General features: G+C 39.5%; 7 non-coding genes across 7 annotated transcripts; 3 read left to right on the top strand and 4 right to left on the bottom strand.

The window, feature by feature from the left end:
- Positions 1–12,184: 12,184 nt before the first annotated feature.
- trnae-cuc lies at positions 12,185–12,256 on the top strand. Its single transcript has one exon. It is a non-coding gene; the product is annotated as a tRNA-Glu (tRNA).
- Positions 12,257–12,569: 313 nt separating this feature from the next.
- trnag-ucc lies at positions 12,570–12,640 on the bottom strand. Its single transcript has one exon. It is a non-coding gene; the product is annotated as a tRNA-Gly (tRNA).
- A 462-nt stretch (positions 12,641–13,102) lies between these two features.
- Positions 13,103–13,174, top strand: trnae-cuc. Its single transcript has one exon. It is a non-coding gene; the product is annotated as a tRNA-Glu (tRNA).
- Positions 13,175–13,518: 344 nt separating this feature from the next.
- trnag-ucc lies at positions 13,519–13,589 on the bottom strand. The gene has a single exon. It is a non-coding gene; the product is annotated as a tRNA-Gly (tRNA).
- A 193-nt stretch (positions 13,590–13,782) lies between these two features.
- Positions 13,783–13,854, top strand: trnae-uuc. The gene has a single exon. It is a non-coding gene; the product is annotated as a tRNA-Glu (tRNA).
- A 169-nt stretch (positions 13,855–14,023) lies between these two features.
- Positions 14,024–14,094, bottom strand: trnag-gcc. Its single transcript has one exon. It is a non-coding gene; the product is annotated as a tRNA-Gly (tRNA).
- A 1,634-nt stretch (positions 14,095–15,728) lies between these two features.
- On the bottom strand, positions 15,729–15,799 carry trnag-ucc. Its single transcript has one exon. It is a non-coding gene; the product is annotated as a tRNA-Gly (tRNA).
- Between the last annotated feature and the right edge of the window lie 618 nt (positions 15,800–16,417).

The following is a 16,417-nucleotide window of genomic DNA, read 5'->3' as shown; positions in this document are numbered from 1 at the left end:
TGGACACAGTTGATCACGATTGGCCGGCCAGAACAATTAACTAGGCTTTCTTTTCCGGGATAGCCCCACGGTGGATGTTGTCTTGGCCTACATACAGGTCTTTCTGTGTTAGAATGGACCTTCACTCATTCAAGTGTTACCCCCTGAAGTGGGGGGGCCTTCATGGGTCAGTTCTGGGCCCATTGCTTTATTCTATCTACTTGCTGCCACTGGGAATGCTGTGTTGGAAGTATGAGGTAAACTTTTACCTTTATGCAGATGACTGCCAAATCTATGTCCCTATATGTAAGGGACCTGACCGCACGATTAAAACAATAATTGAATGCCATGATTAAGTTAGGTTGTGGATAATGATTGTGTTTTCCCCTAGTGATAGAAAAGAGCCCAGTCTTGATCTCTCGCCCCTTTTGAACAGTCTGTGGTCGGGAACCTGGGTGTGAAACAGAAGCTCCTCCTCCAAATAAACGCTGTGACCAGGTCCTGCTTTTTCAGATGCACCGTCTTGGTAGGATGAAGTCTTCTACATTAAAAACGAACCTCACAGTCATCACCCATGCCTTCCTGTTGTCCAGACTAAATGATTGCAGTTCTTTGTATGCTGGATCACCCAAGGCTACAATAGCCAGGCTGCTGCTGGTCCAAAAGTCAAGTGGTCAAGTGACCATCAAGCTGTCCATATAGATATTGTTAAATGTCCCTCACAAAATGTCAGTAAATCTCATTTAAAAATAAATAACTCGCTGCTCCAAATGACAGAAGTGCAAACAAAAATTTACAATCTTGTTTCAAAAATGTTTAATAAGGCCAAATTGGAGAACTCTTTCTCCGTTAACTGGGAGTTATTCAAATATGAATCAGCCAAGTTTTTAAGAACATTTGGTGGTAACTTAGCTAAACTAAGAAAGCAACAAGAGCATGACCTAATCACAGGCATCTCAGTACTATCGCAAAAACCTCTGGACAGCCTGTCAGATGAGCAGAAACTACAAATGGTTAAACTACAGGAAGACTTGGATCAAGTTTATAGAAGAAAAGCAGAAGGAGCTTTTATTAGATCCAGAAAGCAATGGGTCGAGCAAGGAGAACAAAACTCTTAAATGGAGAAGCATCAAGGACAAATAAACACTATTAACGGGTTAAAAATTAATGACATAAATTGTAGTGATGCTAAAATAATCTCCAACTATTGTTTATCAATTATAAGAATCTATATTCATCACAATATTCTGAATTGGAAGCTGAAATCTTTCTGAACTCTTTAAACAATACCAGAACAATTAAAGTCTCTGAAAAAGAACTTTGTGATGATCCAGGAAGTCTTGGAGAAGTCTGTGACTGCATCAAGCTGTTAAAACCAAATAAATCTCCAAGAACTGATGGATTCACTCAGTGGTTCCCAAACTTTTTCTGCAGGGCCCCCCTTTCTGAAAATTAGAATATTTTGGAGCCCCCCCACACTGACACAAACATACAAATCCTTTGTTTCTAAACTCCACCGCGCCTTATAACATGTGGTTAATGAGAAATCTTTCTCTGAACGGTAGAATTCTGTTATCTAAAGCTGAAGGAATCTCTAGATCTGTCTGTGTGTCTCTGTCTATAGAAATGCCAAAACACATCTGTAACCTATTAAACAAAACATTATTCGATTTTATTTGGAGGAAAAAATGTCATTACTTAAGCAAAATTTGTTTTGTGTAACACCAGAAAACATGGGGGCATGGATGTATTAACCTTTGAAACTTTAAAAGACTCTTTTAAAATAAAGTGGTTAGCAATAATTAAATATTTTTCCAAAGCATCTGGTCTTTCATTAAATTTGAAAAGATGTGAACTCCTCCCAATTACATCTTGTGATTCTGATTCACTCTTTAATGTTCCTGTAAAGATATCAGTCACATATCTTGGTATAATAATATCCAATACTGAAAATGATAGAGGTAATACTAACTTTCTTCCAATTATTGATAAACTGAAAAAGAGGTTTAACCTCTGGCTCTTACGTGACCTTTCCATTAAAGGTCGAGTTCTCCTCTCCAAGGCTGAAGGGCTCTCCAGAGTCATTTATGTCAGCAGCATGATTAGCAAAACTGTTGATAAACTGCTATGCGACTTTGTCTGGAAAAGACGAACTCTTCATATAAGGAAATCTGTTCTAATGAATGATTATACTAGTGGGGGTCTGAACTTTCTGGATATCAGTACCTTAAATATGACTTTTAAAATTAATTGGATAAGAAAGTTTCTGAAAAATCAAAATTCATTCCCAATTATATTTTCTCCCAGGTTGGTGGCCTCGACTTTTTACTGCTCTGCGCCTACAAGCCCGACAAAGTGTCCATCAAACTGTCTTCATTTCATAAACAGATGCTACTTGCTTCGTCCCTGATTTATAAACATAACTTTTCTCCTCACAGATTTTACATTTGGAACAATAGATATATTCTTTGCAGAAAGAAAACTATCTTTATCCAACAGTGGTTTGATAATAATATCAGACTAGTTGGTCAATTATTCAATCAACAAGGTCAACTTTAAACTATCTAACTTTAAACTATTTAAACTTTAACCCGAATTCCTTCAGTTCTACCAGATCCCTGTTTCTGTGAAGGACCTTTCAGTTGTTTTTGATGCCGTTTCCCTCAACCTCACCCATCTTTATAAAGGATCTCCATCTGCTCCCCAACCACAGCTTCACGTGACGGACACTGCTGTGGAAAACTCTGCTTCTCTGCTTTGACAAATCAAAACAAAGCCGTCCAAAGACGGTTCCAGCAGGAACTAAAAACTGAATCCCCGGCCGTAACTTTCTGGACTTCACTTCATGGTCAAATGTGTTGGGAAAAGGTTTGGCTTCTGCCACACAAATATCTTCTAAGCAACAAAGTGAAAGAGGTTTCATTCAAGAACATTCATAGGTTTTATCCAACAAATCAGTATATGCAAAGGCTGAAAAGGGATATTGATTAAACTGTTCTTTCTGTTCTCACTCTGAGGAAAACGTTGGTGCATATTTTTTAGACCTGCAAGTACACTGAAAAATATGGGACAAATTAACAAACTTGATAAAAGCTCAAATTTATCCACATTTTACTTTCACGTGGAAAAACATCTTATTTGGTTACGTTAATTATGATAAGACATTTTTATCTCAATTTTATTTAATAATAAAATAAAATCAAAGACCCTGAAAAAAAAGTACCGGTAGTAAGAACCAATGAGTTATTGGTGGACACCATCCGCCCAACCCCCGACAATCGCCCCGCCTTGGTAGAAGTGAAACCAAACAGACTTCGGTAAAGTTACGCCACCCTCTCTTTCTCTCTCACTGTTTCCGTCCCGTCTGAGCAAATCACGATTCACGAACCGGCCAGCCACCAATCGTCACGGCGGTACTTTTCAGGCTGGGAGCAAGGTCTCTTTTTTCAGCTTCAATAACCGCTTGAGTCATTTCTTAGAGCGACGGCTCGGTGCAGACCTGCAGAGATTCATTCGTGTTCTACAGTGAACATGTGACTCCGACAAACATTCAGCACAGCGGTAGATCAGCAAAACAGGGCTGTTAACAGCGGCTCCGTCCGTCAGTCCTGATGGCAGCAGAATTCTCTGTTTCTGCCTGTTTTTCTCTGTGGATTTTTACCTTTTTGTGGTTCTGTTCAAATGTTGAAGGTAAGTTCGTGAATATTCTGTTATTTAGCTCTGAAGAAAAATTTCTGTTCGATGTTTAGAAACTTCAACCTTTTTTTGCCGTCACGGTTCTTTCTAAAGACCAGTCAATGAAGTAATGTCTGAATTTGATTACGGTTTCATTAATCAAACCAACCAAAGATGCAGGTGTGAGAGCTTTTTCAGTAAAGACTTGGGATGAGTACCGAGTCCGGAGAAACATTCTTCAAAAAGACCGTTGGGCGCAGGCAGTAACTGTGAGATTTGTTAGTTATCGCGAGATGCACATTAGGAGGCGTTGTCGTACACGTCTGGCCCGGGTGCACCAAATGAGTTTTATCACTAGAGGAGACACGCCCGCTTTAGAAGCCTGGCCGACGGTGGCGGAGCGCGACGCCATCTTGGTGAGGTCGACGACGCCCACATGACATTGATTTCTATTGATTTTAGTGGTGTCTAAGTAGCTTTTATAAACTGTATATATTTTTAGATTTAAATATATTTATACATTTATATAAATATATTTATACATTTATGTATATAATATATATATAGATACATCATTTGTTGTTGTTAAAGAAGAGAAACAGTCAGCCTTAAAAGCTCAAACTTGAATGAAAATGCATTGTTGCAGGACTTCTTACAAATAAAAAAATTATTACAAAGAATTTTTAAAAATAATTTCTAAACATTGAGTATGTTGAAAGTAAGTTCATGAATGTTCTGTTCTTTAGTTCTAAAGAAAAGTTTCTGTTTTTTATTTACAATTTACAATTTAACCTTTAATTGTCGCGGTTCTTTCCAAAGGCTATTTAATAAAATAACGTCTGAATTTTGAAGTGAAAGCACGACAGCAGAAGATGGAGAAAAAATGAACCAAAGTGAGCAGCTGCAACAGAAAAGGAATACCATTAATACAGGATGTGACGCAAAATTTTATTTTGCTAAATATTTATGTAATTTTTATTGTAGCAATACACTTTAAACAATGCTTTTGGACTGTTTCGTGTATTTATAATGCCCACTTAAAAAAACTGTAATAAATAACTTTAAAATCTCATACATGATTAGTTTTATATTATGTCTCTTTCTGTTAGAAGCTTTTCCTCTGCTTTTGCTGTTGTGTTTCTGGATTTGTTCATTTGTACAGTGGTTGTTTTTGGTTCTTCAAGATTTGTTATTGTGTACCAGGATTTGCTGTTGTTGGATCTTCAATATAAATGTGTCTTGCACCTCTGAGCCACCGTAGTTTTTCAGAGGAGATGAAATGATTAAAATGTGGAAAATTGGTCAGACAGTTTCTTTGTACGTGGGACTTTTTATTCTTTTTTTCTACAATACGTTTGTCTGTCAGAATCTTTACCAACCATTGTGACTACATCTGCAGATGACATTCTGTTTCATACTCTGGTTTTTTGATGGACTTCTCTCCTCGTGACCTGACAGCCTGCATACGCTGCACCATGACCCCCACATAGGTTTCAACTTGTTCCCAGGATTCATAGCGGTGATCCTCTCCACACCTGGGACATCTCTGCTTTCCTTTCCAACAGCAGCAATGTGTCCAAATCTGTGGCAGTGAAACATCTGATGGCTTTAAGAATTGACTTTAGAGTCTTCCTCTCCCTCTTCATCACTGTCAGTCCACATTACCGTCTCTGTTTTGATAACACAGCTGTGTTTTCCCGCCTCTGCTTTTGTGTCCATCCATCATTTAGCCATGTCCTGATACTGGTGTCTTTGAATCTCTTCTTCAGTTCGAGTAGAAACGTTTCCCCGATCTGCGATGAAACCGGAGGATTTCCGTCATTCGGTTCTGCGATTTTCAAATTAGCCTAAATCCATTTCTGGTTTTCAAAATAAGAAAAAAAGAAAAGCAACAAAAGCTGAGAATATGAGAGCACTAAAAATTCAGAAGCGGCTGATTTGACACCGCAAATCCGAAGTATGGCTGGCTTGACCGCAATAAACTTTCAGGGCCGTCTCTGACGGGTCAATTTAGTCTTCTTGTGTCCACTCAGGTTCGTCTGGCAGTAGAGAGACCACTGCTGAAAAAGCAAGGGCTTGGTTCTTCTTCGTTTTCAAACTGTAGGTCAACATCCAACCTACCTTTCTGTGCTGAAGTCCTTGAGAACACCGTCTACAAGCAGTTGGTCACTTTCTTAAATGCACATGAGATCCTGGAACCTTTATAGTCAGGATTCAGGTCTGGAGACAGACATACTTTTATCATGTTTTTTAATGATGGAACCTGATGAAACCTGATGCAGGTGAACTGATCGTTCTTTTGTTATTGGATCTATCAGCAGCTCTTGACACAGTTGATCATGATTGGTTGGCAGGAACAATGGGCAGGGCTTTCTGGGGTAGCCCTATTGTGGATGTGGCCTTACTTTAAAGACAGGTTTTTCTGCGTTAGAATGGGCCCTCACTCATCCAAGAAGTGGGTTCTGGAACCATTGCTATTTTCTTTCTACTTGCTACCACTGGGAATGCTTTGTAGGAAGCACGAGGTGAACTTCATGGATCTAAAAAAAAGCTACTATTTAGCAGAGACACTAAAGATGTCAAAGATTTTCTTCAACAAAAACGTTTGCTAAAATAAGGTGTCCTTTCATTTTAGCCTGAAATATTTGAAAACTATCATTTCTGTTGATAAAACGATCATTCTCAAGTGACCGGCTGTTATAACTTTAAATAGTTGGAGGATAGTTGGATGCTAAAGCTGAAGCGCAACATGTAGAGGAGTTGGACTTTATTCTATTCTCCTGGGTTCATACATGCCTCAGTTCACACAGTTCTGCACTCATCTGCAGAGGAAACGTCTCCTCCACTCCATACAGACACTTCCACAGATTCTCCACCAGATAGAAACACAGAGCCACAGTCTGAAACCAGAGTATAAACCAACATTTATTCATGTTTCACCTGTTTGATGTCATTTATTCACTATATGGCTGAGAAGTAATTATTTGATGTTTTTCTTTTGGTCATCTGGCTGAACTGTTTTGTCGTTTTGTAAAGGATTCATCGTTCAGCACAGTTTAGGTCCTGTTTCATGAAAATATTTATGAACAAATATCTGAAGGAGTTTAAATACGCTTTACTTCTTTAGATCTGACTCAGCCTCCCTTTGACTTACCACATCAGATGCAGACGACTGTGGATGATGGAAAAACCAAACCCATGTGGTAACCCCCCATGGAGAGGGATAAACAACTTGAACAAGAGAGAGAAAGCTCCAGTTAGGGGTGTAAGAAAAAATCGATTCTGCAATATATCGCAATACGTCAGTTGGCAATACTTGTATCGATTCAAAATGCTGCCAGATCGATATTTATTTAATTATTTCTGAGCGTCCTTCAGCTTCTGACTCTTGTTGTCCACTTCACCCTCCGACCGCTAGTTGGCAGCAGAGAACACGGAGCCCCTTTGAGCAGCCCCAACTCTGCACAAGACAACATGAAGACTGTAGCCAGAGGCAGCTTGTTCTGTTGTTATGAGACATGAACTTTTTAGTTTTTACTTGGAATGGATACCAAACAGAAACTCTGAACCAGTAAGATATGAAAACGTGGATTTCTGTGCTTTTTAGCGGCTCAGATAAATAAGAGACAATGAAGCACTGCAGCAGCTAATAGGCTAATGCGCTTAGCATCTGCTGACATGTTAGCAAAGCGGGCTAAAGTTCTGCAGAACCTCAAAGCAATGGATTCTAGTTTAGGGACCTGATGGATCAGAGGGATGTGTACAACGCTCTGAAAAAGGTTGACGTTGTGGTGATCAGCGTTACCAGTTTACTTCCGTGTGTCACAAGGGTTACATTTCTGCTCTGCTGCACCTTTGCAAAATGTAAACAAAGCCATTTTTTGGCACATTAAAGCAACTTTCCTTCGTTCTGTCATCTGCCTCATCATCAGACTTTGTTTCTGGAAAGAATCAGTCTGTGTCCCCCACTCTTTATTTTTAAAGCACCATTCAGTCTCCTGAACTGTTTAAAAGCACTAGAGAAGCTACATTAATGCTGAAAATAAACAGCATTTTATTTCCTCAATAGAAACTTATTGGTTAAGGCTCATTCATTCTTTGTTTTTTCTTACACTTAAAAATATATATATATATATTTTTTTTAAATCAGACAATGTTTTGACTGTTCCCTTTCTATATTTTAACTTACCAAAATAAAAGCACTATGAATTTCCTTTGGTAAACGAAACTTGTATATAAGATACAATTGCAGTGCTTAACATTATGATCATTAAACCGAATTTGACCATTTTATTACAGTGGAAGACATTAAAATTCAGGTTGAGTTTTTTCAAAGTCATATTTAAAAAAAACAGAAAGAAAACATGTTTTGGTAAAATATCAGGATACGTATCGTATCGCCAGACTCTTGCCAATACACACCCCCTTGCTCCAGTGCATAAAATATATATATATTTTTAACAATCAACAGGGTTTCACCTGCAGACCAAACGGAGCATCTCTTCAGGTGCTTTGAGGAAAATGCTGGAAGTGGAACAGTTACTTCCCTGCAACAGAATGACGGCAGGAATAACCGAGATGTCCACAAGTCCCCCTTAGAAAGTCCAAGTCAGAAGTCCTTGCAGTGCAGCAGCAGTATAGAAATGACTGAGAACGGCTCCAAACGGCAAACCTTTGGTGCTTTTCACTCCTGTGGGCTGTGCGTTTGGATCATTGCTGTGCTGGACGATTCAGCCAACTGCTGGAGTAACGGGATCTTTTTGGGGCTCAAACAGACCAGGTGACCTCACTGAAGCAATCAGCGGCAGATTTAGGTGTTTGGGGGCCCCAGGCAAACAGTAACATGGGGCCCTCTGCAGTGGTTTTATTAGAGAAAAATTAAAAGAAACATCCTTACCTATCAGGGGAAACGCAGAATAACTTCCTCAGTGGTCCACTTCAAGACAACGTCAATGTCAAAAACTCAAAAACATCACATTTAAATGTTAAAGGAATTTTATTTCATTTACATTATTTTTACTTGAAAATAACATTTTTTAGGTTCTATTAAATGGACTAATTTGTTCATCCCTCACTTCCAAGAAGGAACAAATGAGGATTATGAGGATTTTCTGTTTTTCTTTGTCAGGTTTTACTAAAATAGCAAAAGGAACAGTTTTTTTTTTATTATTATTGTGTCTTGTTCTTCCTATTTCATTTGTCTTCCAGCCCTTTTGGAACTTTAAAAACAAATGTTTTGCTTTCTCTTTGCCTTTTTCCTCTTTTCACAGCCCCTCAGATCTCTCTGCTTCATTTGACCACTTTTTAAAAAAAGCTTTAAATCATCATTTAATCTCTGCCAGTGTTGCCAGATAGTCACAGTTTTCCAGCCTAAATGTCATTCAGAGACCACCAGACCCAAATTGAAAAAACCCTCTTAAAATATCAATGATTAATTAATTAGCATTGATTATGCATCCATTATTCTTTACTTCCTGATTTGATTGAAAACAAAACTTGGACACATTTTTAATGATATTACATCCACCGTTTTTGCAGTCAGTTGTAGAAAAACATGACATAATGAAATATTTATTTAGTTATTTATTACTGTTGTCTTTATGTGGACATTATAAATACATGAAACAGTCCAAAACAATTTTTTAATTGTATTACTACAATAAAAATGAAAACAATGTTTAGGTAAAGTTTTTGTGTCACATCCTGTATTGATGGTATTGCTTTTCCATTAGCAGCTGCTCACTTTGGTTCATTTTTTTCCTCCATCTTCTGCTGTGGTGTTTTCACTTCCTGCTTAAAAACAAACTTTAACAAAATTCAGATGTTTGTTCATTAAATAGCCTTCCGAAAGAACCACAACCATTAAAGGTTGAATTTTCTAAACATCAAACAGAAACTTTTCTTCAGAATTAAAGAACAGAACATTCATGAACTTACCTTCAACATGTGAACAGAACCAGAACCACACAAATGTCAAAATCCACAGAGAAGCAGAAACAGAGAATTCTGCTGCCATCAGCACTGAACCATGACTGAAATAAGAAGATGGAGCCGCTGCCATTGAACCATGTCAGTGCATCTTATGGTTGTGAAGTCAGTGACAGCGCGTCCGTCTTTCCGTGACCAGGAAGGCAGAAAGCTCCCCCAGAGGTCTGAGACCTCCCCCCCAAAAAAAGTCAAAGTGGGAGCACCACTGAATCACCTCCATCATCTTACAGCAGGGGGCCCCAAACTACGACTCGGGGGCTGGACCCGACCCGCCCTCCACCTTGACCCGGCCCCCCTGAACGATGCCAGAGTGGGACCTTTTTTTTTTTTCTTTAGGCTGGCCACGTGATCGAGACTCATGGAAGTATGGAACACAGAATCCATGGAATTGTTTTTTCACATCAATAAAGTTTATTTGAATTGAAATGTGAGCCAAGCTAAAAATGTTGCTACAGCAACCTCACTTTGCCCCAGTCTTAGAACTTGACCCCCCCCCCCATTCAAAACAGGAAAAAGACAAAAAGGTTACGTAAGACAAACATTGATCCAGAATGCAGGAAGTTGATCAGAGAGAACAAACAGTGGTGTCTGTAGGTTAGCCTCCTGGAAACCTCCGAAACTGGATTATCAGGGAAGAACACAAAAACCTGAAGAGACTGTTCACATCAGTCATTTAAGAGATTCTGCTCTACAACTGAAGTTGAACATTTACCTGAGATTGTGCATGGAGAACAGAAGCTTTATTTCTGTGAACAACCACAGATATTGATTTGGTTATAATTGATTTTCTAAAATCAAATCTATTTTTCATGACTTTTTATGTAGAGAACCCAGAGAGGATTATTTGATATCAAATTGGGTTATTAATATTTGGTCATGTGTGGCTTTCAGTTTACAATATAGGCCACCCCGCGATCGACACACTTTCTCTATTTCAAACTGACCCCGGCCCCTGATCAGAGAATGGAAACGTCATGTGGCCCTCACTGGAAAAAGTTGAACCCCTGTTCTGGAGGAACCTGACAGGATGCAACTGTCATCAATTAGTGACTACCCAATTTCATAGTATTATTACAAAATGCACACCATGAAACACCTCATGCACCCCCTCCTCAAGCTAACCACACACCCACAGACTTCCTTTCTGTTGAAATATATGAATCTCATTTATAAATTTCTCATTTTTCAACCATGTTTTGCCTCAATGAGTCTCTAATTCTGTGAGGTGAAGACCGTTCAGTGGGATGTTCTGAGTAATGCCTTGTCCCGGCCCTCTCCTCTGCACCTCTTTCTTCATCTTCATCATCAGCTGATTGCAGATATTGTTGAAACCAGTTTCTGACCTCCTTGGGTTCAAGAACCAGGATTTCAAGTGGGAGGTGTCACGTTCAATGTCTCAGCAATTGGGAGTGTCTCCACCCGAGCCAGACATGCCCATGTCAACACCAAACAGCCACCTCACCTCAGTCTTTACTAAAAAGCTCTCACAGCTTCATCTTTGGTTGGTCTGATTCCACTCCAGCTCCAGAACCAAACCAAAGACACAAAAGGTAAGGACTAAAAAGAACTGAGAATATCTGTTATTAGGGAGTAGAAGCCCATAAAGCTTTCACTGGATTCATGTAATTCTGCCGGAAAAATGAAACAACCATGTGGGGCTTTGAAACCACACAGAACAGCGACACCTGGTGGTGGACTGGACTTACAACATCTGCTTAAACTAAGCTCTGTGTAACTTCAATGTGAAAGTGATAAAGAAAAAATATAAAACAACACAATGTGTGACTATTTCTGTGAGAATTCTTTCTTTCCAGTGTAGAATGTGGAGGTGAACAGGGGTTCTATTATATTTTTTATGTTCTTGTTATTATGCATTTAATGGATTCTATATATGTATGTATATTGTATTGCAGAAATATTCTTGATTCCTGTCCTCAGTAACAGATAATATGTACAGAGGTCACCAGTAGGCCTGTTTCTGACTTGTGGTCTGTTTTCTTTCTGTACTGGAGTGTTTATGGAGCCACGCCACCTGCAATGCAGACTAGACAAAAGTACACCACTCTAATGACGTATTTTGTATGTTTTCATCTTCCTTAACTGAATAATAAAAAAGCTTTTTTGCCTTGACGACAGAAAGAGCGGACAGCCACAGATCCTAACGGGTCATGTTTCTCCACCTCTCCTCTTTTGCAAAAGGATGGAAAATTCATGAAAACTCTTGTGAGTCTCTTCGTTTCCCAACTGCACATTTCATTTTTGGACGTCCTAAACCATCCGAATCTACGAAGACCGGACGGGAAGCCAACAACAACGTACATGATGGCAAAGGCAAATTTGTAAAGTGCTGGTATCAAACATCCCAATGGCAGCAAGATGAACAACACAACAAACTGAAGAAATTTGCTACGGTAAAAATAAATGGGCACTGTTCCAAAAATCAGAAATATCTACAAGAAGGCCACATCAAAATTGCAGTCTTTTGCAACGTATGCTAATTCTTGTAGTCTGTTAAAAATGTTGTTTGTTTCATGCAGGAATTTCCCTGATGGTCTAATGGCTAGGATTTGGCGCTCTCACCGCCACGGTCCGGGTTCAATTCCCGGTCAGGGAATCTTCTATGTTCAAAAGGAAACTGGAATGAAACACTAGTTTAACCTACAATGACACACATCCTGAACCATTTTTCAAAGAGAGACCAACCTTGCGTGTTGACCACATCCTAAAGAAGATAACCCAATGAATGAAAGCATCTCTCAGCATTGAATGATTTCTCTTACAAGACGAAAACGCCAGCATTTCAGTAGTGTGAGCTAAGCTTTCCTTGTCATAGATCGACATTGGGCTTTTTACGTTGACACTCTACATGTTTTAATGAAATACTTTGACACAAGAAGGTTACTGAACATAACAAAAACAGCAATCAATGCATTGGCTGGGAATTGAACCCAGGTCAACTGCATGGCAAGCAGCTATGCTACCACTATACCACCAATGCCCACACAAGTGATGCTACCCCCACATTAAAGGTAGAATCTCCCAGCCTGTGCAAATTTCTGCAGGGAAGAGTTCCCGCCTCTAGTCCAAGAGCCCATCATTGTTGCACAGTGGCACAAGCCATTTACTTGCCCATGTATATGTTTATGCAGTAATTAATGTGCATTTGAACTATCAGCCCAGGAGTACTAGCAGCATGTGTGGGGCAGAGTTACCTGATCCATCTGGACATCTGTTTGACTTTTTAAAGTAGACACATGTTGCAGTCAAGAAGACAAACATCCCAATGGCAGCAAGATGGACAACACAACAAACTGAAGAAATTTGCTACAGTAAAAATAAATGGGCACTGTTCCAAAAATCAGAAATATCTACAACAAGGCCACATCAAAATTGCAGTCTTTTGCAACGTATGCTAATTCTTGTAGTCTGTTAAAAATGTTGTTTGCTTCATGCAGGAATTTCCCTGATGGTCTAATGGCTAGGATTTGGCGCTCTCACCGCCACGGTCCGGGTTCAATTCCTGGTCAGGGAATCCACCATGTTTAAAGGAGAACTCACCTGAAACCCTAGTTTAGCCTATGCACATAATGACACACATTATAAACCACTTTTCAATAGAGACTTATCTAAGACTTGAACCAACCTTGTCATTTGAACACATTCTAAACAAGGGATTCCAAGAGAAGCAAACATTTCTCAGCATTGAATGATTTCTCTGGCAATATAGACATGAAGATGGAAAATTCGACACTTCAGTAGTGTGTGGGCTATGTTTTCCATGTCTTGGATCAACATTAGACATTACAGGTTGACATTCTACAGGTTTTATTTCAATAATATTTGGCATGAAGTTTAATTCTCAAAAACACTAATCAATGCATTGGCTGGGAATTGAACCCAGGTCAACTGCTTGGAAGGCAGCTATGCTACCACTATACCACCAATGCCTACTGTGTCAAAAGGACACCGCATTAAAACTAGAATGTCTAAGACTGTGCAAAGTTGTGCAAGGAAGAGTCCCCACATCCAGTCCAAGAACCCATCATTGTTGCACAGTAGCCCAAGCCATTCACCCGCCCAGCTATGACATCCCCTATGCTACCAATGCCAACTCTCTTGAAGCATTTCCACCGGAGAATTTCCCTGATGTTCTAATGGCTAGGATTTGGCGCTTTCACCGCCACGGTCCGGGTTCAATTCCCGGTCAGGGAATCCTCTATGTTCAAAAGGAAACTGGCATGAAACACTAGTTTAACCTACAATGACACACATCCTGAACCATTTTTCAAAGAGAGACCAACCTTGCGTGTTGACCACATCCTAAAGAAGATAACCCAATGAATAAAAGCATCTCTCAGAACATAACAAAAACAGCAATCAATGCATTGGCTGGGAATTGAACCCAGGTCAACTGCATGGCAAGCAGCTATGCTACCACTATACCACCAATGCCCACTCAAGTGATGCTACCCCCACATTAAAGGTAGAATCTCCCAGCCTAGGGCTGGGCGATAAAACAATAATTACTGTTATTGCGATATTACCTTTTTTCGATAGTGAAATGAGTCTATTGCGATAAACTTTCGTTTTAAATGAACACGGGAGAAATCCCCGGAAGACCCGCCCTCTTTTCCAATCAGAATTAAGTATCACAGGGCTAGACCAATCACTGAATAAACTGCGCCACGTCTAGTTAGAGTGAACTTTATTTACAAGCTAGGATGCAATCTAGTATCTGCATGCGTTGCAAATCCTAACACTTGCAGAAAATGAATGTTCCGTCTGAAGAGAAGTTAACAAACTCGAGCCAAGCGGGCGCAGATGAAGGTTCAAGAGGCATTGTAGAACGGACCGGCCCGAAAAGTTCCGCCGTGTGGACGTTTTTCGGTTATCTAAAGTCGGATAAAAGTCTACTGCAAATTGTGCCAAAGATACCTTCCTAATAAATGTGGAAATACCACCAACCTTTTTTCTCACTTAAAGCAGCACCACCCCCTCGAGCATGCTCAATGTCAGACTTCAAAAACAACGGTAAGACCTGCGCTGCAGCAGCAGTCTTTACATTCGGCATTTTCCAATGTAACGCCATACGACAAAAAAGTCTTCCTTGCCCGCAATCTGTAGGCTGTTTTGTTCATTTAGCAGAAATCACACTGACCATGGTGCCTATTTGTTGCCTCACAGAATAGGAGGCCATTTAAGTTGATCTGTTGTTCTTTTTTGACATGTCTTTGAAAGCTATTCGAAGTTGCACAAAGTATTTAAATAAGAACATTTTATTTTTAAGCTTTCTTTAATTTCTTGAAGAGCATTTTAAAGAAACTGAGGAGTTTCTTGGGAGTTTTTTTAGTTTATTGCACTTTTTTTTATATTGACATAATTGTGTGTCAATTTTTTGTCTATTTCTCTGTTAAACTTGAAAGTTCAAACATTTGAATTTATTTGTGGTCTTTTAAAACTTTGTGCAATAAAGATTACTTTGAAAAATATAGTTATTTGATATCGTTTTTAATATCGTTATCGCACAATATGAAAAAAACAATATCGTGATATGAAAAATCCAATATCGCCCAGCCCTATCCCAGCCTGTGCAAATTTCTGCAGGGAAGAGTTCCCGCCTCTAGTCCAAGAGCCAATCATTGTTGCACAGTGGCACAAGCCATTTACTTGCCCATGTATATGTTTATGCAGTAATTAATGTGCATTTGAACTATCAGCCCAGGAGTACTAGCAGCATGTGTGGGGCAGAGTTACCTGATCCATCTGGACATCTGTTTGACTTTTTAAAGTAGACACAAAAGTAAACACTAGTTTAACCTACAATGACACACATCTTGAACCATTTTTCAAAGAGAGACCAACCTCGTGTGTTGACCACATCCTAAAGAAGATAACCCAATGAATGAAAGCATCTCTCAGCATTGAATGATTTCTCTTACAAGACGAAAATGCCATTATTTCAGTAGTGTGAGCTAAGCTTTCCATGTCATAGATCGACATTGGGCTTTTTACGTTGACATTCTACATGTTTTAATGAAATACTATGACACAAGAAGGTTACTGAACATAACAAAATCAGCAATCAATGCATTGGCTGGGAATTGAACCCAGGTCAACTGCTTGGAAGGCAGCTATGCTACCACTATACCACCAATGCCCACTGTGTCAAAAAGACACCGCATTAAAACTAGAATGTCTAAGACTGTGCAAAGTTGTGCAAGGAAGAGTCCCCACATCCAGTCCAAGAACCCATCATTGTTCCAAGCCATTCACCCGCCCAGCTATGACATCCCCTATGCCACCAATGCCAACTCTCTTGAAGCATTTCCACAGGAGAATTTCCCTGATGGTCTAATGCAGGGGTGTGAAACATACGGCCCGTGGGCCATTTTCGGTCCGCCAGATGGTCCAATCCGGCCCAGTCATGAAGAGTAAAAATTATGAGAATTTAAAAAAAAAAAACAAGCATGTTTTGTAGTCCATTCCTGTGGCGAGTTATGATTTTTTTTAGAGAAAAAACCGAAATGCGCAATTCTGCCACTGCGGGGAGCAAAGGCTAAGCAAAACAGGTGAAAATGCATATCTTTGTTCCTGCCAAAAGTGAAACCTAACGGCTCTATGGCTGAATAAGATGTAGTTGGTTCCCCGCAAGCCCCACTGCTGTTACATTGTTATAAGAATGATCAGTAGTGACACCCTAATGACCAAGATGTTGTCAAAAAGAAAAAAATGGTTGAAGTGAAGTGCTGAGCTTTCCAGAAAAAGTGGGCAAAGT

This window comes from Oryzias latipes, chromosome 1 (assembly GCF_002234675.1).
Source record: "Oryzias latipes chromosome 1, ASM223467v1".
Taxonomy (NCBI): domain Eukaryota; kingdom Metazoa; phylum Chordata; class Actinopteri; order Beloniformes; family Adrianichthyidae; genus Oryzias; species Oryzias latipes.
Note: the sequence above shows the minus strand (reverse complement) of the source record. Positions and strands in the feature narration are given on the sequence as shown.